Raw genomic sequence first — 25,196 nt, forward strand, 5'->3', positions numbered from 1 at the left:
CAATTGGTTTTTGACTGCTTTTCCTTAATTAGTTCATTTGATGCTTGGTCAGTCTAACAAAAGCACATTACAGAACATTGTAGGCTACAATGCAGAATATAATTTCAGAATATATATGAACATGTTGCTGCTTTAGGGAATTATGGCAGCAGTGTAGGGGTTGAGTTGGGGTTCAGCTTCACTTTGATCTGATGATCAGGTGTCATCTCTTCCAGCCTACCCTTTTCCTTCCTCAGAGAACAATTACTCATCATCAATGTCTCACCTCAGCAGTGAGTAGTGGAAAACTCTGACAGGAGATAATCTCTTGGGAATTTTTTACCTGCTAGGGAAAGAAGAGGAGAACTAGGAAGAGACCACCAATGTTTGTCAAGAGGAGGAAATCACAGTTATGGATATGCTGGTGAACCTCTTTTTCCACCCCAGCAACTGAGAAAAGCAGCACTGAGGAGCCAAATTTTTGTCTGCCTTCATCAGCATGTGGTCTGGCAAGAAAGAAATTCCATCTTCCCTGTCACCAGCAACGGCACAGCCCAATTTGCCATATTTAAGGAACAGAAATAACAGTTGTGCACCACCCAGATTGCTGGATGAGCATTACAAGATGAGCAGAATTAACTGGAAAATCTGAGGAGGAAAAAATTGACTCCAAAGTGCCCTGCATTTATGATGCACTCCTAGCCGCGTGTCCGATAGCGGCTTCTCCTTTTTCCATGCCACAGTTAGGACATACAGATGCTTCACTGGACAGCAGTGTTGTAATAGTTCAGTCTGCCACATGAATAAACACTGCAAAGGTAACAAGCTGTTGGATTAGGGTTAGGGTTAGCTACGGGCTGCACCGTACCCCCCTTCTCCAACCTTCCCTATTGCCTGTGTCCAAATAAAGCAGAAGGATTGGATCCCAAAGTCCAAAGCCCATCAGAGAAAATGCCTTGCCAGCACTGTTTCTTTGAAATGATCAATGACCTCACTGCAGGGACCGAACATACGTCTTAGGGTTGCTGCAATGCTTCTGCTCTCTTTGCACTTTACTTTTCAAATTACTCAACCACGTAGCTTTAGCAGCCCTCTTGAGACAGGCTGCGCTGCAGTTCAAGAGGCATCTCCTAAGAGGCGTTTTTTTCTTCCTCAGCTTTCCAGTTCTGCTCCCAGCAAACACAGAAGTGCGCACTGACTGATCAGATTCTGTGATCAAAATAAAGCACCCGCTCACATCAAGCCCCTTTGTGTAATATGACTTGTTTTTTATTAAAAGGTTAGGTACCCACATTTTATCCTGAACTGCTCTTTCCAAATTTGGAACAGTTTTAGAATTAATGATTAATTAAAAACATTGTGGTAGTAGAGGAAAAATACCTGGATAAAAGTTATAAGGATTAAAAGAGCGTAGCAATAATAGACTCTGAACAAAACCTTTTTTTTAAATGGTGAGGTCTGTTTCTTTGTTTGTTTGTTTTTGGCCAACACTGAGGTTTAGAAACTTGCTTCTTTAAAAATAAAGATAGTTTCTCTCCCAGTAATCAGATCTTGTATATTAGATCACATATATTATAAAACTTCACCTGCGGGCTGTTTCAGATTTCAGCCTGGAGCTCTATGACAATGACTGTTAAAATCTGTACAATTAACATATGCATATATTCAATTTGCATATTTTTGATGGAATTGAGATGTGTTACTGTCCTAACTTAATTAGTGTGTTTGCAGTTAACTGTTGAATGTAATCATTTTGTTCCAACAAGGAATTGTTTCAATGCAACTCACTTTCCAAATGTTTCAGATAAAGCCTTTTATTTATCTTTTTATTATGTAAATGATGTAATTACAGTAGAGGGCAGATACAGTTTGAGGATGAGCGCTAACAGCTTTGCCTGAAGAAGGATTTTATCCCATCCATCCACTGACAAAGATCAGACCACTATGATTACCCCACAGCAGCACCTACATCTTATTATCCCAAGTTATCAAAACAGACAAACAATTCCTTCAACAACTGTTCTTTGCTAAAATAGCTGAGTGGATTTTAAAAAAAAAACGTGTCTCCAGTTTAATTTTGAATTTCTCCTTGAGCAATTCTTTGAAACTGCTTTGAACATTGCTCAGTCCAAGGAAATTTATTCTGCCTCCTCTAATAAAGTGGCATCACTTTGTACCACAGGACTGTTGAAAAATAAATTATAGACTTGATTGAAAAGTTAGGCAAAATCCCAGAAGAAGAGACTGCCAAGCCATTCTTGCATTGTTACGCAAGCTCTTACAAGGTTGTGTCCATCATATCACCAGGCATCAAACTCAGCCTGAAAGAAATTTTACCTTACCTGATTCAGATTGTATAGTTAGTTTTGTAAAGCACTTTCTACTCCAAAATGCACATGTGGAACCATGGTGTTAGTGTTTGTCCACAGCACTTTCTCAGTCACAAAAACTTCCTACACTGAGCTGTCTTTTTTCTAATAAAACACATCTTCTTCAGGATCTTATCTATGATGGACTGCATGTGGAGTAACCAGTCTTTAAGCAACAGATATTAAACAATTGTTACATGGGACCTTACCCACTTGCACGTAAGCATGACATGGACATGCCCCTGTATTCCCTGATGTTTCCTTAATTTTGTCCCCAACCCATTTTTGAGGCAGCTGTTTTGGTCTTAATGTAGAGTTTTCTAACTTAAGCAGCTAACACTTACCAATCTAATGCACCACCCATTTTTTTAGTGGCATTGCCAAGTGACTCTTAGAGTGTGGGCTCTATCTGCCACTTTAGATGAATCCAGGTGGCTGAGGCTGCTGTTGTTCTGATTGATTTTGAACATGAATTTACAGTACTGCTCTTCCAAACAAGCATTAAACCTTTATTCAACAGCAGCCTGAACAGCTATATGTGGGGGTGGGGGTGGGGGTGAGGGGTGGGGAGGGCAGTGAAGTGGCAGAGGGAGAATCAGCTGAGGACCTGTCAGCTGTTGCTTAGGCTACTTCTGAACATGGTAAACATATGGCAAAATCAGCCCCAACAACAGCTGACAGGAGTAGTGGGGGGTGGTTGGCCCACAAAGATGCAGAGAAGGAGAGATGGCTTATGCTGTCAGGTATTCAGGCTGATCCATCTCAGAAATTTGGAGACTAACAAGCCTTCTCTCCCCCTTCTCTTCCTGCATCTCTAAGATCTGGCTGTTGATCCCCAGGCTGGGAGGAGTGACAGGTGAAACCAGGTATGTGTGATCAATAGCTAAACTCACAGGGATAGCCTTGTGAGGCTGTTGATCAATAGCTAAACTCACAGGGATAGCCTTCTGTCAAGCCATGACCAATCACAGTAGTGCTGTGACTGTCTGTTAACTTTCCCACTGGTAATGATGCTGAAAAGCAGGGGTAAGGGCAGTCTTCCCTACGTAAGAAATAAGAACACTATTCTGGTCAGACTTCATACCAAACCCAGCAATGAACCTCTCTCCAGAAATGCTGTGCACACTTAGCAGTTATCTGCAGAAGCTTCAAGGACATGGCCCAGATAGATAAGTAGTTTTTACAGATACAGAAGAAGTCATTTATGTGCAGGAGCCCACAGTACAGCACAGGAATCAAGCCCTGTGTGTGTGTGTGTGAGTGAGAGATGGACCTTTTTCTCTTGCTTTTTTGATCAATGGATCTTTAACTGTCCTTGTCTTGGCTGTGAAGGTAGACATCTATTCAGAGTCTGCACAAGGGTTCTGTCCAACTTTAAATCCCGTTTCTACCCTCCATCCTTAGAGTTCCCCAGCCACAAGCCAGAACAGAAGCAATGGGGGATTGGTTAGCGTTAGGGTTTGATGGTGGTTTAGTTCTATGATGGTTCTATGATGGTTTAGCTTTCTGCTGGCACAGACATCAAAGAACTGATGTGACTGAGAACTGAGTCACGGGAAAGAGTCTGCAGATTGAGTATAGAGTAATGGTGGATTACACCAAAACATGCCACGTGTAAAGCTGGCCAGTTTATCACTCCAAATATAGGCTGCATTTTAAAAGACATAATAACCAAACATCTAAGCTGTTTCCTATAGCAATAATGGAATGCCAAACTCCCAACCCTGTGAGAGCCTGAAGTTTGGATGTAGACCTCTTAATGATCAGCAGACTTTGCTTTAAAGCTGGCCTAAAGCTGCAATTCCAGAGGCATCCAGTAGATGGAGGAACAGTTAACCAAAAAGAACCCAGTCTCGGATATGTAGCCCTCGTAGGCTGCCTTTGTATCCTGAACCTAATATCTGTGCCATGACCATTTTGAGTTCTGATCAGTAGCAAATGCGGAATGACACAGCACAGGGATTTACTCGCCAAATGGAAATGAAAGCCATGCTTCATCAAAGGAAAAAGATGTTGTTGTTGGTTGTTTTTTAAAGAGCACCCAAACTCATAGGAAGTATCATGACTAGCCAGCTGGGCTCATGAGGCTCAGTTTGGATCCTGGGTTGATTCCAGAAGTGGTTTTGATTGTGCAATCACCCAGCCTCCAACATGACATTTTATGGAAGGGAGGGGGTCCCAAGGATGTTCACTTCCGTTTATAAGCCTCCCATGTTTTCCCACTTTTAATCCACCTCCCTTCCCAAATTTTCTTCTGTCTTTTTTTTTTTTTTTGGTACTACAAGAAAAACTGAATGTTGAACAGACTCACTTGATTGGCGGTGCCAGGAGCTGTCTGTCTGGAAGCACTCTTCTTAACACTTGCATAAATCCAGACTGGTGCCACTGTCTATGGATATGCTCCAGCAAAGCAATCTGATTCTATTTGCAGGCCTGAAAAAAATAGTGTAGTCTTCATGCAGGATATCAGACATATTCCCTCCCTCCCTCCCTCCCTCCCTCTCCATCTTTAAAACTAGAATAATGTGCTGTGGCATAAGGCAGCACTAATTAATCTTTGCAACTAGCAAAGGCTGAATAAATTTGTAAGCAGGGAGGGGAGAGGATGTGTGTAAGAAATGTGGGTGGACATAGCAAAAACTTCTGGAAAGTACCGTTCTGTGTGTTCCACATGAGAGGCCTGTTGTACTTTCTTGCAGGATTGATGCTATGGAGGGCTTGGTTAACCTGTGTCAAGGCTGCATCTCTGCTGAGTCTGCGCTGTTCATTCAGACTTTCTCTGCAGGCATGAATGATACCACCACTGAAGTGGGGTACAATAAACCAAACTAGATCAGAATTCTTTAGCCATACATTAGACCATTAGGGATGCATATAGGGACATCACCAGCAAGTTCCCCTGGTTTCATGGCCATTTCCCTATGAAATGCAACCACTTTCTAAAGAGTTTGGCTGAGAGAATTGCTATCCTCAGACCTCTAGTCACTGGGTCTAGTCAGAATGAAGGGAAGAATGCCAAATAAACCTTGGTGGAACAAGTCAGAGAGATGGACATAAAGGAGAAGAAGGGCTGATAATCTTAACTATTCCTACTTTAAGAATCCAGACTTAAGGGCAGACTCTCTTATAGTTGACTCATGGTCAGAGTGGTGGAGGAAGAACCAGACAGCGATTTGTAGATGGACATAAAGGAGAACAAAGGCTGATAATCTTAACTATTCCTACCTTAAGAATCCAGACTGTTAAGGGCAGATTCTCTTATAGTTGAGTCATGGTCAGAGTGGTGGAGGAAGAATCAGACAGCGATTTGGGTAGCAGCTGGACATGGATGGCACTTACTGATAGCATGTGGCATTCAAGAATTTTCCTCAGGTTTTTAGCCTTAAGTATGAATATAGCACCCAAAGGATATGTGTGGCATGAACAGAAAGCTAATTCTTCAGGTTTATAGAGCATGGAATGGGGCTTTTCTTCACCTTCCATTTTTTCACCAGGTCCATTTAATTTTAGTGATTATTTAATTTCAGTGATTACATTTATAAGGGCAAGGGATGTCCACAGTGGGGTTTCCAAAAAAGTCAAGATAGTAAAATGCATGACTGTGCAATCAAAGTTCCATCCCTTTTGTACATATATGGCTTACAGCATCTGTTACAGAGCCTTTTTTGGAACTGAGTGGCATATAAATCACAGAAATAAAGACATCTGCAGGCCACAATTATGACAGTTTGTCACAGCACTAATGCAACTTCCTAATTCCTTCACAGAAGTTTGAAACTGAACTTGCTGATTGTTTTCTCTTCTGCTAAATTCAGAATGCTGAAACTCCCATGGTCCAATCAGTGATTTCCCTCCAAATAGCTAACCGGAGCCTGCAAAAAAAAAAAAAGTTTTGGAGCAAATCTGTTGGTGTTTGAACAACTAAAACTCCCCCTTTTACTTTACTAAGGAAAAAAAATTAAATAAATTAGCCCACTTCCTAATTCATGTTTTCAGGATGTACTGTGCATGTCTAGTCATTAAATACAACATTTCACAGGCATGGGTGAATTTAACTGACAAAATGAATGAGAGACCTTCCTACAAGTCTGCTTTAGATCGGAAGTTTTAAAAAATGGATGCTGCTTGGAGGAGAAAAGAGAGCTACCAATCTTAAAAGGTCAGTGTTCCTGGGCCAGGCTCAAAGCAGCCTGACTAAGGAAAAGAGAATGAATAATATATCCATTCTTAAACTAGGCTATAGGTGACATCTTAATTATGCCCCATTGGATTTGCAAAAGAAGGTATTTCCTTGGAGGCGGAAATGCCCTTAGGATAAGAATGTAGATGAATGGGGCTTCTTCCTCCTCATATCATACCCGGAACTCTGCAAGATCTATTTGATTAAAGGCAATGATGGGGCATGGAAACTCTGTGCTAAAAGAAGAGCATGTTGTAGGAAATAATGAGGCTTTTCCACTCTTTTTCACCACTCTTAAAAATTAGGGTCAGTAGGCAGGGACAGCTTCTTGTAGGACGCATAATCTAGGCTGAAGAAAGAAGTGATTCATCCTGGGCAACAGAAGGGCATAGCCCCTGTTCTCTGCTAAAGTATCGGGTACAAGGTGACCTGGAAAGACAAAAGTCTATGATCTCCTGATTAGGATTAGGCTGGAAACACAATTATCTTTCACCTCTTTGCTCTTCTGCACATCCTTTGTCACTTTGGCCAGTAAACATCATTATCATTTGTTCTTCAGTGACAAAGTAAATTTGTTACTGTACTGGCTCTCAGCTTGGATCACAAACAAAAAAATCAAAATGTATGCTGGAGGTGTCTGTAAAACAATAGTTTTGCGCACAAGGCCGTATAAAATGCGAGCACCAAGGACGAAGGGCAGAAGAGTAACTAGCAACAACTTGAATAATGAAGGGATTTACGCATACATTGGTGGAGTACTTTAGATAAAGAATACAGCCGATTTCGGAGTTTAGTAAACAGAATACAGACAACACATCATATCAGTTTGCAGAAGCACATTCTGTGACCTCAAACCTCAACAGCAAGCAATTTTGTTAAGAAAAGGGTTTGGTAAATAATAAACATATCATACAAAGCAACACTGCATCTCTTATGTGAAAATGTGGCTTGGGTTTTGGATTTTTTAAAATGGATTTCATATTTTGCTCCCAGTGACCTTATTATTAAAACTGAGGGAATCTGAATACTCAGATATGGTTAAGTCACTGAAATAAGGCTGTTTCTTTGAAAGGTCACATATAGAGAATCCAACATCTGTGAAAGATATAGGAATAGTGGGAATTCTAAGGAGAAAATAACTTCCTTCCAGTTACCTTCACCAAAATCTAAACATCATATACTGTATAAAGGCCTGGAAAAAAGTGAGAGAATAGGTAACTTCCTATCAGTTTATTCACTGTGGAGTCCTTGGTGCTCTCTGAGCTGGGTTGTTTGCTTGCAGATGTTTCATTACCCGACTAGGTATCATCAGTGTTAGTGAGTGTGGGGTTTGCTTCCTGTTTATACACAGTAGCTTGCCCTGCCAGTGTTGGTGGGGGTGTGGTCTTCTCCTTGGTAGTTCTCCTTGGAACTACCAATTTCTCCTTGAAACTACCAAGGAGAAAACCACACCCCCACCAACAAAATACTGCTCAAAGCTATCCCTAGACAGGATTGTGCTCCAATTTGTGCATTCACAGTGACCTGCTAGGAAGAGAGGCTGTTCCATGAATTCACAGGGTGGTTACCAACTCTGCTGGACCCCAGTCAATGCCTTGCAACCTAAACATTTCATCGGTGGCAAGCATTTCTATTTTATAACTTTTTAAGGGCAATCCAAGAAGTAGTTCCTGGGTATGAAGAGAAGTCCTTCCAATACAAATGGATTTTTATCCTTAAACAAGTGGCACACACTGTTGTGACTTTTTATTATGCTAGAAGAGAAGCAAGAGAAGCAAATAAAAATAATAACTGATGTCAGAATGGGATTAAGGCCTGAGTTCCCAGGTCTATCCAGCGTAATCAAAAAGCAAGAAAACCAGATTCAGCTGTTGATGAAAAGGAATTAGCTGAGAAAGTGAACTAAGGGTGGTTTAGTTTAAGGAAGGACAGTAGAAGATCCAGTAAGGCATCAAGCACCAACCTTCTAAATTTTCATTGGTTTCAGCTAGCAGTTGCAACTTGGAGAACTAAGTAATATATGCTGAATTTGGAAGATGCATAGATCAACACAGATATTATAACCAGAACTTTGACATGGGATTTCTTTGGAATCCTTGGTATTTCTAGACGGGGCTAAAAAGAGATTGTCTGAAATCTATATCACTTCAACTAATCTGGTGCCTTTCAGAAACTGATGGAAATTATATTCCAACATGCCTGGATGACACCAATTACAGTCCCATACTGAAGCTGATGGGCTGGTCAGTTAATATTCTGCCCAGAGTCACTTGTTGAGATGGGTGGCCATAAAACTGAATCAATCAAATCAATCATCTGGGGTAAGGCAGCTTCCTAAGACACAACAGGACACAACTCTTCAACAAAGTCTGTGTGAGTGTGTGTGTGTATAATCCTAGTCTTTATTCTCCCCCACACTCCAAAATTAAAGATATTTGGTATAGGTTAATTTTCCAAATGAGAGGATGATCTCTGGTCAATAATTGACCACATGAATGAAGCTTCTGTTTGTGGAAAGTCTCTAAGCAGAACCAGGATTCTCTTTCTTTCTCTCTTTTTCTCTCTCAGCCATTCAATATATATTTACTTTTTCTGGCTACTAGGAGGATAGAATACAATTCAAAGGTTTCCAGGACCCCAATGGCAGCACTTCAAGGTCTTTCATTCATTTCTGGAAAAAGGAAGAGCTATAATGCCCATTCTAAGGGAAAAGACACATCTAAAGTAGGTGAAAAGACACAGTGGAAGTCCATGGAAGATAACAGAATCAGATACAATTCATTCTACGGCTGCGTCATCCTTTATGAGAAACAAAGTTTTTTTTATTATCAATGTATGTGTGTGTATATGAACTATTATACAGAAATACAGATAGAGATATAAAGTTCAGTTATGTATGATTTAGCTTGTCAAAGGGACAGCTGTAGGAACAGATGAGTTGGGTGCTTTTCCAAGGATACCAAGCTGAAAGAGAGAGCCAGTTTTGTGTAGTGGTCAAGGCACTAGGCTAGAAACTGGGAGACCATGAGTTCTAATCCCACCTTAGGCACGAAGCCAGCTGGGTGACCTTGGGCCAGCCACTCCCTCTCAGCCCTAGGAAGGAAGCAATGGCAAGCCACTTCTGAAACTTTGGCAAGAAAACTGCAGGGACTTGTCCAGGCAGTTACCAGGAGTCAACACTGACTCAAAGGCACACACACAAGCTGAAAGGTTCACAAAGCTGAGCTTTTGGGGCACTATCTGCAATGAGTTGGGGGTGGAAAGGGGGGGGGAAATTTTTCAGTGGGTCTTACTCACAGAACAGCATGCATAGGATGGCATATCCAACATGTCTTAACTTTTAATGTTTACTGAGCAGAGACTGACGAGAGTTCTGTCTTTAGACTTGAGCTAGAATGAAAACATTCCTCTGCGCCAGCAGGTCGAACAGCGGTTTTGGTATTAACTTCAAAGAAGCCCTTCTATTGTAAAAGAGCCTCATTAATACAAATCTCATATTAATACAAATCTTTCTAGATTGTGTGGGAGGGGTTGTAAAATAATATCATTTTGGCAGCAAAGCCTCATATGTTACTTATTCTGCTTCAAAGTTTTTGAGGAAGTTGGAAAAATTACATACTTAAATAGATTAATTAATTCAGTAGCTTTAGATTTGGGCTGCAAACAATTGGATGATCATCAGACAGCGTTATCTCTGTTCCTTTGAAGCTGCCGAGTGGATGTCCAGTTTTTTGCAGCCCAAATCTGGTAGCCCTATTTATTTATTATTTAAATAATGATTAGTATTATTATTAATAATTAATTCATTAGATTATTAATATTAATTAATACATTAATAATTAAATATTATTAATTATAATATTTATTCATTTTACCCAGGATATAGAAATGGTGCAACGTGACAAATTAACTCTTAAAAAAAAAAAAGGTGCCAGACTTGCAAAAGCAAACACTGGAAAGTATAGCTTTCTTTGGGTGAAAGAATTATAATTTCACCCAAAGAATTATATTCTTATAATTTCTTATAATTAGAATGATAAGAAACACTGTTATCTAAAAAAATCAACACAATAGCTAAGAATCTTGAAGAATCCCTTAGTTACAAACTGTTTACTTATATTTGGTTTCTGTTTTTCTAGGTACGGTAACAAAATAATCCCTAAAATGTTACCTCCAACAGTGCACATGTTTTCCTGAACAGAAATATTAAATACTAAAATCAAACAATGTATTATACAGTACAGTATACTCCCTAAATTATAAACATTGGTGAAGCATGACATTAAATTTCAAATTTCAAAGCAAAAATCTAATCTTTGAACATCCAAACAAACAGATCAGCTTATTTCCAGGAAACTCAGCAATAGAATACTTAAGGGACACTCTCTGTTACTGGCAAATTAAGTGATACTATGGATGTCGTGCCTGGAGGCTGCAGGAGTCTGGATGGGGAACAACAAGCTTCAGCTGAACCCTGGCACGACTGAGTGGCTTTGGATTTTAGGGCCTTCCAGATATAGGACTTTAAGATCTTTAATACTGGATGGGGTGGCATTTCCCCAGATAGGCCCGGTCCACGGTTCTGAACTCATAACTCCTGCTTCTTTGTGCAATTTCATGTTGTACAGCAATTGGCACCTGTTCCTGGATTGTGAGGCTCTGCTCACAGTTATTCATGCCCTGGTCACCTCCCAGATGGACTACTGAAACATGGGGCTGCCCTTGAAGAGTACCTGGAAGCTTCAGCTGGTGCAACAGGTAGTGGCACGGGCAATTATGTGTGCCCCTAGAAGGACATACATTCCACCTCTGCTCTGTGAGCTGCATTGGTTATCAGTTTGCTTGCAGTCCAATTCCAGGTGCTGATTTTGACCTTTAAAGCCCTACATAGCATGGGACCAGGTTATCTGAAAGACCACTTCTTCCCAGTTACATCTATCTGCCCCATCAGATCCAGCAGGAGAGGCATGCTGCGGATCCCATCTGTGAAAGAGTTCCATCTGATGGGACCTAGGAGGCGAGCCTTTTCTACCATGGCATCTGCCCTCTGGAACATCATCCCTCCTGAGGTGAGGTTAGCCCCAACCTGTGTGGCCTTCTGGAAAGCCCTCAAAATGTGTTTTTTCAGCAAGCCTGGGGAACCCCTGGTAATAGAGGGCCTGCATGTTGGCTGCATTGTATTCTTATCCCTGTTTCTCCTTTCTGATTGGTTTTAATTGGTTTTGTAGAACGTTTTAATTGTAGGTTTTATTGTATGCCACCCAGAGTCACTTCAAGTGAGATGGGTGGCCATATAAATTTGACAAATAAATAAATGAAAGGATAGGACGAGCTCTGAAGGCCAAAGATGAAGGGATTCTGGGAAAGAGAGGAAAAAGATAAAAAGAGCTTGAGTTTGAGAAAATCACTTCAATCCAACTCTGAAAGAGAGGGGAGGATCCCCAGGTCCAGGACTCAAATTATCTGCTGCCATTGGCCTACTGGGTCTGTCCTAGGCTTTTCATTTTCCAATAGCTGCTGTTTCCTTAGCAGTTCCTGTAAAGGGAAGCACATGTTCTTATGGGAGGAAAAGGGATTTTGAATTTGGAAAAAGGGATTGAGGGAAAGTCCTGGAAAAAAGAGAGAAATTAACTAAAGAAAGCTGAAGCACTATAGCATCATGGTTAAGATGTTGGATTGCGATCAAGGGATCAAGTTCCTATCTCCAAAGATCACAAAGCTCACCTTGGATCAGTTGTTCTTTCTCAGCCCAATGCAGAGTGGTGTTTTCTTGTGGGGATAAAATGGAAATAAAATGTCTTGAGCTTTCAGAAGAAAGGCAATATATAAAGGAAGAGGGAAAGAAGGAACAACAACAACGTATTTTAAAAAATCATTTGGAGTACCTCTGGGACTTCTTGGCATTGCTTACTTACCTTTATGATTAAATGAGGAAGAGTTTGGTTCCAACAGAAGGCAGCTGCAAGTTCCTCCAATCTGGACTCAGTGGGAAAAAAGTCATCCTTGAGGAAAAAGAAAGTCACCATTCTTGCAATTTCTTAAACTAAACCAGATTGAGCCGAGCAGTTATAGAGGTCATTTCTACCTGTCCTTCCTTACTCCTATCATCCCTAAAGAGTGGTGGCAGCAGGAAAGTTTGCCCCTAAAGAACATACAGCTTCAGACACAACATTTGAAATGTTTAAACATATGCTCATGCACATTTTTTCATAGGTATCTGTTTGAGTTATTGTAACCTTTATTCAAATGAAAGACCTGAGAAACTATGGGGACGTTTATTAGTTTCCTAGGACTTCAAGTAAGCATGTGCTGGCTGGAGGTGGGAGACTGGCTCAGTTAGTTACCCTGTAGGTATAAAGTATCAAGATTTCCTGGAGCTGAAGGCTTTCCAAATGACTTTTCTAACTTACAATACTGGATCAATTAAATTCATTTAATTCTAATATATGTTTGTGTATGTATATATTCCTATAAGACTTTGAATGTCAACATTCCCTGCACAGGTATTTTTCATTACTTGCACATTGTCTTGGTAGTCATTTCCAGCAGTACAGCATTAAATTGCTGCAGAAGACTGAAATCTTCATTCAAACCTGATTCTAATCATCAACTCCTCTTCTGGCAAAGCTACCTGATTCATTATCCAGGCTCCATGTGAATGGCTCAAAATTAAATGTTATCGGATATAAAAAACTAGCTTCAGCAAAAGAGTTCTTGCCCAACTTTTTGTTTGACATTCTTCCATGTGTAAGATTTCCCAGTGGGAAAGTACACAAGCTGAAATGGCATCTTTCAGGAAAAAAATTACCACATGATGGGCTATTTACTATCAGACATCCATGCTAACAGAGTACTGAACTGTGCCAACCATTTCTACCTTTTTTCCTGTGTAAACTTGAGCAGGACACACAATTCAGTTTGCCTCAGCTGTAGCAATAGCAGAACTTCCATTCCAGATAGTTGCACTCTTCACCTCACTTCTTGAGATGCTGTACCTCAGGGTTCCTCACCCGTGGCAACTTTAAGAGGGGTGGACTTCAACTTGCTGGCTGGGGAATTCTGGGAATTGAAGTCCACCCCTCTTAAAGTTGCCAAGGTTGAGGAACCCTGCCATACCTCATCCTGAACTTCTAATCTGCCTCATTATGTCTACTTCTCTTACCACTCATTTTCATATTCATGTTGATATGGCTATTCCTTGCATCAGATACAAGGAAACTATGGTCCTCCAGATAATGCTGAATTACAGCTTATAGCTCCAGCTATCAAGGCCAATGATTATGGATAATGGAAATTGTAGTCCAACAACTCTACCTCTTACATTTCATCATGATGCCAATATTAGGCTTTGTTCTCTAGATTCAGTTTTGCCATATCTTGCAATGACTGTTTTCCATTTCCTCTCAATGAATTGTTCTAAATCTCTTGGTCCTTCCTGAAATTGAAAGCATTTGGATACTTTGCTGTGGAAGGGCAAGAAAAAGGTGCCCTGAATCTGAGCTTGAACTTAACTGGAGAAAAAAAGGGTGGCTCCAAACATTTGCCCAACTAATAAAGGGTCTACTGATAGTCAGAGAGAGGTCTTGCAATTTTGGACCACTGCCAATAGCTCTCATGACTTCTGAAAGTTCACTGACATCACCATTGCTGTGTCTGCCAGTTGCCCATTCTTCTGTCCAAGCTGTGGGGTGGTTGCCTTTGTTATTCAGTAGCACTAGCAACCTTCATTCAGACATGGCCACCTTCTTTTGGGCAGATGGGTAAGCTAAACAGCAGTATAATAGGCTGACGAAAGGGAGATGAAAAGAATAGCTCCTATCTATGTTGGGCACCCATCACTGAGGAGCTGATTATACAGGGAGTTGATTATGGAAGATTACAGGTAGAAGAAGAGACTGGCTGTAGCTGCAAGAGTGCCAGTGGGTCTGTGGGGATATTGGGGGGGGGGGGGCGAGAGGCAAGGCAAGGTGACAAAATCTATCAATGCAGAGACCCAGATGGCCCTGGGAGGGGAAATCTGTAGCAGCGGGCAATGAAATGCAAAAGATGCTTTGTAACAGACTTCTGCAAAGCTTAAGATAAGGAAAATGGCCATTCACAACAGAAGTAACCTCCCATAATACAATCAGATGATAAGTTAACACAATCATCTCACTTTGAATGATTGAATTGCCACCAATTACTGCCAGGGTGAATGATCACTTTGCTTATCTTATGTTTTATACAGAACTGAGAACACTTTTACATTTCCTGGGTCTTTCCTTCCTTTCCTTGTGCAGACTTACTTGCCAACTGATATGCAAATGATAACCAGTCCATGAAGATTCATTTTAAATGTATAATGCAGTTTTATACACATCTACTCAGAAATAAATGTCACTGTGTTCTTACCTTTACGGTAGGTATTTGCTTATAAGGTTTTCAGGCTAATCTTAGTGAGATGCAACAAAATTCTTGGTTATTCATGGCTAAACTAAAATTCATACGTGAAATGGCAGGATTATCAAAGTTCCTTGTAAAAATGGCAGTTATATGCATTTGGAAATAATATTTATTCAGAAGTCAGCGGATTTATTTCTAAGTAAGTATGCATAGAATTTCAGCTTGAAAGTATCTAATTCTTGAAATCAATAAACAGTCTCTTTTTAATGTATCATCATCATCTTTTTCGTTATGGTCCAAGACCAGCACAATGTAAGTTAAAACAATTCAAATACAATCCAAAAACATAATAGCATTCTAACAGTTTAATACATATTGTACTTCTATTAACAAATCTGGAAAACTTCCTGTCTAGATCAGATTGGGGGTCACCTGCCAAGGGGGTGATCTTACCTGATTATTTCATTGAATGTTTTAATATCTCAATACACTGCATTATTTTATCTCATTTTATTTGATATGGTCATTAGACTAATCAATAAACAATAAACTAAACTATTAACAAATCTGGATATGATACACCCATATCATTAAGGCACAAAACTTAGGAATTAAAATGTGATTTCTGGGCACCTGACAGTTAAAAAAACTTCTAGGCGGCTAGACAGTCTTTCCATTAGAAGGTGAATTAATTGAGAACACAGTTTCACATAGCATTTTTACCTTAGAAAAATATGTTCTAGGGTTTTGAGTTCTCCAATGGCACTCCCTAAGTTCTACAGGAATTCCTTTAAATCTGCCATCCATAATTGTTGAAGGGAGGGGTGTAATGTAACCAATTTCACTGATAATTATTTCAAATAGTCGTTGATATATGCAACATTTTCATTCATATTTATTGGAAATCACAGGTTTTGGTGCATGTATTCCTAGGGGAGCTGAATCACGACTGTAACGGCATTTTACGTTCAGAGCCTAGGAAGCATTTAGAAGTAAACTGTAGCATGTCAGCACTGAAAATAAAGAGGAAGTGACAGATGGATCTATTAGAGAGTAGTTAATTCCTTTATCACTAGTAGATACACATCTTCAATGACTTATAGAACCCAATCCAAATTTTGCAATTGGCTAAAACTTTGTATAAAAATGTTCATTGTGTAAATTGCCAATTGGATCGAGACTATCTATATAATTTAAAAAATACATCCTGTATTGTACATATGTTCTGTCAAGCTGATAGTTTTCTAAATCAACTCTGGTTCATTATATGAAATGGGAACTTCTTCTTTATAGCATTTTCTATATCTTTACAAAACAAGACGGCCTGAAATTGAGGACTTTTAATCTAATTTAAAAGATAACATTTTTCAAGTTGAACTCAGCTCCTGATTTCATGTAATAGGTGAAAGAATTATATGATCTGAGCAGAAACCAAAGTGTTTTAACTTCCTAGTACCAGCTCTGATATTGCTGACAGTCTTTTTACTTGTATCACTACACCAGTATAAAACTGTCTTTTTTCTAAGCTGTTTTTTTCTCTGAAGAGGCTCAAACACATCTTGGATTTTCATTAAATGTTACTGCAGCTTTTATTGATTCTTTTGTTGCAACCAAAAGGTGATTCCAGCCAGCTGCATATTCCTCCTCCCAGCAGCATGATAAAGGGCAGCCCCATGTGTAGAGACTACAAAAGTGTGTTGATTGGGCTTTGATTCACTTCAGTGTTGTACTGTATTCCTATGACATCCCTAGTCCTGCTTGTGAACAAAGTAATGGCAAGAGACAAATAGAAGTCTCTTGCATTACTATAAATGGGATTGTAAAAGTCACATGCACCCCAAAAGGTATTTTTGTATCACTCCCATGTCATTATGTGGTGAAGTCCACCCATGTCTTTCTTTGAGTGGACACAATTTCTGCTCAGGGAATGGAAGAGAATTATTTTCCCCTCTTATGGCAGCGGGTGCTTTCAAAGTCTGAGAGTGATAATGTCTGTAGTCTGCATACCTTGTCACTATGTGGCTGGTATGGTAAGTAGTAACTTGTTTTCAATAGAAGAGAATATGTGTAGCTCAGGGTTCAACCGTGCAGTCCTTGGGGTTCTCTGAGCTTGGTTGTTTTCTTGCAAACATTTTGTTACCCTGCTAACGAAATGTTTACAAGAAAACAACCAAGCTCAGAGAACCCTAAGGACCCCATAACTCGTTTTCATTATCACAACAGAAAATGTAATAGACAGCCGTAATTGTTCATATCTGATAGACAGTGTACCTCCAAGCTTCTTTTTTGCATCCAAAGTTATTGAAAACATTTCTTTTAAGTGTTTTAGAAATGTTATTCATGCTTCTAATATTTTTCTTAGTATGGAGTTTGCTTCTCTTTTTATTGTTTTAAAGCACTAGGAATTACCTTAAATACAAGGGGGGGGGGAATGTTAAAGGATGGACTCAGAGGGTATCATTTGTACAGACAGATTTTTTTTTTTTGAAGAACAGCTTCAATCTTCTTTGTATGTAGATTTAGGGTTATCTTTTATTATGTCATAGTTTTCTTTTAAGCTGTTGGGATATTGGATTAGGTGAGGAATTTCACCATCCTTTGCTTTCAGATAGCATGGCTATGATATCACTCAGATTCTTTTCTATGCCCCGCACCCTGAATTCTCGCTCTTCAGTCCTCTACCCGGTTTCAAAATCCCATTTTCCATTTTACCCTTTCAGTCCCAAACTGAAGCAAAACAGTTGCTTTTACTCTTCCACACCAAAACTCACTAGATCAGTGTTTCTCAACCTTGACAACCTTAAGATGTGTGGGCTTCAACTCCCAGAATTCCCCAGCCAGCTGACTGGGAAATTCTGGGAATTGAAGCCCACACTTCTTAAAGTTGCCAAGGTTGAGAAACGCTGCATTAGATCATTATGCTATATCTGACACTATACTTTTATTTTATTTGGTTTAGATAGATGCTGAGAGGAAAAGGAGGCAGGGGAAACCAGGACTTTCTCAGTAAAGTTCTATATTTAAGATATTCAGTATCAGTTCATGAATGCAGACCACTTTCTCACATACACACTGGACAACTGGCATTAGTATGGCAGCTATCTTTAATTTTACTAGTCTGTGGAAACACATACATGCCAAGACGCCTCAAGTCTTCCTCTCTATGGCAATGGCTTAATTGACTGAATTCATACAAAGTTACTGGGTATATTGTGTCCCATTCACTTAGGGTGAAACTAAAATAAACTAGGGTCAATGAGGGATCCATGCAAGAAGAAATTCCCCTGTGTGTTAGAAGCCAAAGAATTATATTCATCTTTTAAAGTCAGCATTTATACAATTGTTTCTCCAGAACACATTTTCACTGGGAATTGAATCACTGAACAACTTTTCCAAAGAAATTGTGACATCTGATAACAATATTGCATTGTTGCTTAGTTATGAAGCAGAGATAAATCCAACACTTGTCATTTCACTATCACCAACTCTTTTTAAATAAATATGGTCTTCAGTTTTGTAATTCTTTACATGTGGGAGGAGCTCTCTCAAAACATCTGGAAAAACTATCTTACTCTTCTTCTTTTAAAAGCACTCTTGCCTAACATTATGTTAATTGAAAACCACCTGGAGAGAAGCTAGTCTGCAAAATCTGCTCACTGTTAATAGAGGTCCACCTATGGCCACACTGTTTGCTGAAAATCTAGATTGGGGTCCGCATCAAGCATCTTGGCCCCAACATGGAAGTGATGACCTAATCACTGGATTCCATGCTATAGAACCGTGTTTTTCAAACTTGGCAACTGTAAGATGTATGGACTTCAACTCTCAAAATTCCCCAGCCAGAATTCTGGGAGTTGAAGTCCACACATCTTAAAGTTGCCAAGTTTGAAAAACACTGCTATATAGGTAGGACACTTGTATGCATCTTTTACATCAAGAACAGGATGCTGTTTCCTATAATTTCCCTACCTATATTAAGGCAGAGGAAATCTGCCAGAGAGCCATTTGTGGTGAATAGGCATTTTGATCCTAAATCTCATTGCCTAATCCTGAAGATACAGCCTCTAATGCAGTGTTTCTCAACCTTAGTATCTTTAAGCATGGCTGGCTGGGGAATTCTGGGAGTTGAAGTCCACACACCTTAAAGTTGCTAATACTGAGAAACACTGCTCTAATGATTCACTCACATCCAATTCAGACTAGCCAAAACAGAAAAAGCTAGATGGAGACCTTTAAAACCCAATTAAAAATCCCAGGTTATTGGTTATGATATCAATGAAGAACCCCAAGTGATATAAAAATACCTAATTGTCAAACAGAGTATACATATAAGTACCTAAGATTGAAAATAGCCATAGGTTGGTCTCTAAAGACGATGGAATAGAAAGGAAAGAGGCAGAAAATGCAAGTCAGTCAGGCAGGATGATACTTGCATGGATCTTCTTGAACACATTGAAATACATTCTCCTAACTCACAAGGTTCTTGAAAAAGTAAAATATTTTATAGGCAGAAAGTTGAATAAAATAAGAAAATAAAGCCACAGCCCAGTGCATTGAGCTCTTTACTCAAACACATGTGAGAAATTTAAATTTAATTAAGAATATAATGTTTCACCAATAAAGGTATTAGAATAGTTGGTGGTTCTCCATTTAGAAGCACCACAAAGGAAGCAATTACAACTTTAAGAGACAAAACTTACATAACGAGAGTTACTGTTACCTTTCAAGCAATTAACATTTTGCTAAGCACATAAACAGAATTTAAAAAATGATACGAGAAAAATGTACAAATTAATAAGGAAAGTGGTAGAAAGAAGACAGTCAAATGCAGGCACTTGCAAGTTATATAATGCTCAGGGAACTGCTACAAAGATCTATTCTTGGAGAAGCACCAAATGGCAGATGATCCTATTGGGCCAAAGACCAGCCTTCTCAGATGAATTTGCCTTTTGATTTTGTGACTGTTTACAGCCACCATTCACTTCATTGTCACAAGCTTCCCCCATTCGGCTCCATCCCACAACACCTTGCCAATCAAGGACATATAAAAGATGTGATGGCATCAGGCAGATAATCCAAGTTAGCTACAAAGTAGCAACATTGCTGAGATGGAAGGCATTCTGGTTTCCATGCAATTGGGCCAATGCTCTATTTTGCCATGTGGTGCTGTGGCAGTCTCTTCTTGAGGCCCAACGTGGAAAAAAGCATCTGTTTCACTATCTCAGCAACCAGTACATTTTCTTTCTGCAACACCTGTGTCCTGTGAACAGCTTCTTCTTTTGCAAGAGGCCATGAGAAATTATCCACAAGGGTAATTTCCATAGCTTTCAAAAATCTCAGCACAGGTCTCCTTTCCTTCCCCTCCCGCCTCCTCCCATAGCTCTGCTCTGCTTGCTCAATCCAGCAGAGTGAATTAATAGTTTTCTCTAAATGAAGGCCAGGGATGTTAGGGCCACCACATATGGGTTGCTTAAGTTGCTTCACATGGTGGCTGTCTCTATGTGGTGAGCCATTCATGTGGATCTTGTCACTACAAATGGCTCAAGAAGAGAGAGAAAGAAACCTGCAAGGATAGAAATAATTCAATCTGCATGGTGAGCCACTATGCGTGATCTGTCAGAACATGTTGGTGACAGACTGAGTTATTTAAAAAAAAAAATCTCTCTCACTCACCAAGATGTGGCAGTCATGACTCTGCCCAGTCTTATCCAAGTTGGTTCCCTACTACAAGTCCTAGAATTCCCAGTCATCATCTGGTGGGTGCCAGGATGGAGAAGGTTCTACTAATTTTTGGATGACAAGATTTCCCCATAGCATAATCCTGTATCTTACTGTGAAGCAATGAAGCTTGATATTAATTACATCCAGTTACTAATATCATGTATTGTAGTTAAAATGAAAGTCTCCTAAAGGTAATGAGGTGAACAATTCTTGGAGCTATCTCACAGGCAGGGTCTTTTGCTTTGAAATACAGTCTCCCTTCTTCATTTTCTTCAGCAGACCACTACTGAATACAAGATAGGTAAACAGGTATGCCTATAAATGACACAGATATTAAATAGTAGTTGTCAAGTAAGTTGTCCCCAGCTTTACTTCAAGAATTTTTTTCTTCCTCCTCTTGATCATAAGAGAACCTTAACAACTCATATATCCAACAAAATTATCTTAGCATAATTGAAGTTCCCTGAAAGTTAATTGGACATGTAAACATTCTTAATTACACTTTCTTTGTTTCGACTGGTCCAGATCTGGTGCCAGCAATGTAAGATCCCCATAAAAAATAGTGGAATTGCCTTTTGCTATAGTGTAAATAAACTAGATGCATGATTCAGCTCAGCCAAAGACTATAAAAACATTTTTAAAAGGAGAGAAGAAAACACCTTTAAAGTTGCACAAACAGGGCAACCTATTCTTATTCCCTTTTTAATAATTTGAAGAGGAAAAGCATTTGTGCAATAACAGAGAAGGGTTTAATTATCAATAAGAACATTTAAAAAATTAATTCACAATAAAATGGGGGCATGAACCCACACAATTAATGCTGTCAACGGCAATATCCAAAGTAGCACTTTGACACGCGCACAACCATAGTCCACTTAACTCCTTGAGTATCCTTAGAACATTGACATATGGGATGGTCCTGGTTGTAGTTATGCTTCTACTCTGTATTTCAGGTTTCATGAATATAATAAGTTTAAGAACTGGGTCCTTTTAAGAAAGAAGGTAGACACTTGCACTACACTACAGTGAATGTTGCAGGGAAAACAACAACAACAACAACAACAACAACAAATTTGACACAGTTGAGTATATCCTACCTTCCACATCCCTGCAGAGCACCCTCACAACCCTGAGATCCCTGATCTGATCCTTTTCATCCAGTGCTGCAAATACTTGTTCATCTGCCCTGGGTATAAAGCCCAAGGAGGTAGGGCAGTAATCTTCGCTTGTCAAATGAAGATAGCTTTGATTAAGGACCAAATAGAACCAACAGAGTAAACCAATGGGCTTCTGATGAGAGGACCCTGCTCAAGGGCTCACCAAATCTTGGGGCCATCATTAAACAAAACGCACACATAATGCTAAACCACAATATGTTTGACTTTGGCTCTGTGCAATGTGTGGAACCATCTATCTTTTCTTCCTGACACATTCCATGAAGTCACTAGGGAAATTCATTATGAGTTAGCCAAGTTATGCGTATAGCAGAAATTAAGCCTATGCACACTTCAAGGATGATTGAAAGAAGCATTTTAGACGTTGTGTGGTATGAACACAGCCTGTCTTTGCTCTTCATTAAAATCAGGTTGCTTTAATGAAGAGAGGGGTTGTTCTCACACTTATGCAACACTTGAAGCAATTCTTCAAATCATTTTCAAAGCATACTCACCTCTTCTGGAAATGTATTTTCTTATAGGGATAAGTGTGTATTCTCCTCTTTGGTATGATGTGCTTCCTGGTGCTGTTCTTTCTTTTCTTTTCTTTTTTCATGTACAAGATGACTGAAATAGCTATAAACAAATCACATATTTCTAATGACACCAATGTCATTTTGCTAGTGCAATTCAATCTGTATTATCTGTGCATGTGCTTCTTTTCCAAGAAAGCAGGTAGATCATAGATGAGCTGTTGATAACATAGATAAGTTGTTACCTGTTTCCATCTCCATTGTTAATTTCTCTTATGGTATAACCTACTAAGTATTTCCCTTTCATCTCTCTCCACCTCAGCTGAGAAGGAAACAGTGAAGGGTAGAGGAAAACTAACAACCAGTCATTTCTACGTAGCTGATAGGAAAACTACCCCTAGTGCACCATCATTTGTTGCTCAGGGTAGGAAAATCATGAACGGGGGGAGCAGAGTGTATTGGAAATGGCAATAGTTCTCTAGATCAGATTTATCCATCTTGGTGCTGTCCAGAATGGATGGCACTGCTACTCGGAGATGATGTGATTTCTGCTATTAAGCCAACCATAATGTTTCTCCCAGATTTAGTTCTTGAAAGTATTCTTTACTGATAGTTCTGCCATTATTTTTGCTGGATTCCTTCTAAGCTGCAAGGCAGGTATTAAATCATTGAGTCAGGTTGCTAAGGCAGAGATGACACTTACAATCCTTAATGTGCTAAGCATCAAGCTGGGATGGCTTCTTTTGCCCATTTTGCCATAAATCCCTTCTCCTATCTAAATGAAAGAGACCTTAACATTTGTCAAAGAGCAGGCTGGACAGAAAGAAAAAGTGGGTAGGAAGTGCAGAAGGTACATCACCCGTCCATGTTCAGAGAGCAGTAAACACCTTCTCGAGGTGAGGATCCAACTTCCTGCTGCAAAAGTGGCAGTTAATTGTTCAAAAGACTATCCTTTCAGATATTTTGTCTGGTATATGGCTGAGAGCGATAGAATTCCTCTTTCCAGACGTGTTTGTAAACGCTCATTTTATGACTGAGAAATACAGTGTATAAAACTAGTGTCTGGTATGTCTTCCATACTATCTTCAAAAAGTGGGAACGTTCCATAGTGTCACTGCACTCATTTAACCTCTTAAAATATTACACCTGTTGGATGCAATGCTATCTAAGTCACGTTTCCGACCTACTCTTTTCCTTGTTGCCTTATCATACTTTTTCCAGCAGCAGAATATAAACATTTACAATAAAATATACATAAGCTTTTGTAGTTGTTGGCCAAGAGCTGTGGGCTTTCCAGCTTGGCTATGACTATGGGCAAACAGTGTTTTATTGTTAAAAAATGGTAAAACATATCACTCCCATTCTTCTTCTGTTACTCTTCTATTCTCTGAACACATCCCTTTTCAAACTATGGAGAACAGTTTGTCCAGCAGCATTATAAGACTATACTGGCAGAGGGTCATCAGGCAGAAGTTGCAGATATAATGCTCTTTGCCTCCTGCCCCTTAGACCCCTTGATTGAACAGAGACCAATTTTCCAATCTAAAATCGTATGTTCCACAAGAATCCAACAACCACACTGCTGGGTTGCAAACCTTCTATTCCTAGTAGAACACATTCATTCTAGATGTTGCAATATTCTGGAGGTGCATTTTAGGGTGCAATTTTAGGAAAAGTGGCTGATGCCTTGGGCTGTTACACTTCATTATTACTCCACACATAACAGTAACACATAACATTGGAAGAAAATATCTTACAGATGCATACCTGGAATTCCAGAGCTCTTCAGAGGTATTTCATCTTAGCCAACATGTTCTGCTTTTAAAAAGCCATTAATTTCACAATCCAGATGTATCTTTAGTTACTCCACCCAGCTTTTATTGCAAAAAGCAGAAAAGAATAAATGTATTTTGTATATCTTCCATAAAACGCATCACAGCCTAACAAACACAACCTCTCATGGATTTGTGAAACATTAATCACATTTTTCCTTGAACGTCTTTGTGGATAAACAGATTGCAGTGAATAAATGCCACACTCTAGTAGAGCTATACTGTACACACAAAATGTGCGACTAGTTCTCTCGAGGGACAGCTCCATTTTTCTTCCCCTGTTGAAAAGTGTGTTGCACACAAAATTAAATTTCTTGTTTTTAATTTTTTCACGGCTAAGACTGGGTTGTATGATACTGTATGCCCATTTATGTCTAGTTTTTCAACTACACTTGAAATCTCAACATGTGCTAGTTCCTCAAATTCAAATCCTGACCTTCTTCTAAAGGGCACCACATAGCATCTCATTTTATTCTGCCCTCAATAGGTTGAGAGGCCACTACCTCCCTGTGATCATCTTGCAAACCAGGGATACCCTAAAGCTTTGGGGATGGCCCCTGAGCTGCATCCAAAGTTGCCATTTTAAAATCTGACAGAAGGGGAGCAACCATATGAATTGTAATCAACTCATTTAAGTTAAATTTGAATCCAAGCCAAGCTGGGCTCAGCTACTTTCTGGATGCGGATGCCAGCATGCCTGTCAAAGACCAAGTGTTGTCCACAACAATAACCACACCAACAACCACAACTGTTATTATATAGGGTTTTTTTTTTCAAAGCCAAACTGTGCAGTTGAGACACAGCAAGCATTGGCCCACATTATCAGATTTAAGGTGGTTTAGTGAAAACAGAAAGACCCAAATTGAGTTGATGTACCTCTTAGTTCATCTTCATCTACTCTGGCTTCTAACCACTCTTTGGACTTTGAGGCAAGGGACATTTCCAGCTGTGTTACCAGCCCTTTCTAGCCAAGATGCCAGGGACTGAACTTGTAACCTTTTGCATGAAAAACATACTTTACCTTTATGTTAAGGCGTTTACTTTAA

General features: G+C 39.5%; 1 long non-coding RNA gene across 1 annotated transcript; it reads right to left on the minus strand.

The window, feature by feature from the left end:
• Window positions 1–12,443: 12,443 nt before the first annotated feature.
• Window positions 12,444–24,185, minus strand: LOC148214990 (uncharacterized). Its single transcript, XR_015796927.1, has 3 exons — window positions 24,086–24,185; window positions 22,301–22,421; window positions 12,444–12,530 (listed from the first exon to the last, which is right to left on the minus strand). It is a non-coding gene; the product is annotated as an uncharacterized LOC148214990 (long non-coding RNA).
• Between the last annotated feature and the right edge of the window lie 1,011 nt (window positions 24,186–25,196).

The sequence above is a fragment of the Python bivittatus genome, unplaced genomic scaffold (assembly GCF_059951505.1).
Source record: "Python bivittatus isolate LINGU-HERP-01145 unplaced genomic scaffold, Pbiv_v1 ctg000480_np1212, whole genome shotgun sequence".
Lineage (NCBI taxonomy): Eukaryota > Metazoa > Chordata > Lepidosauria > Squamata > Pythonidae > Python > Python bivittatus.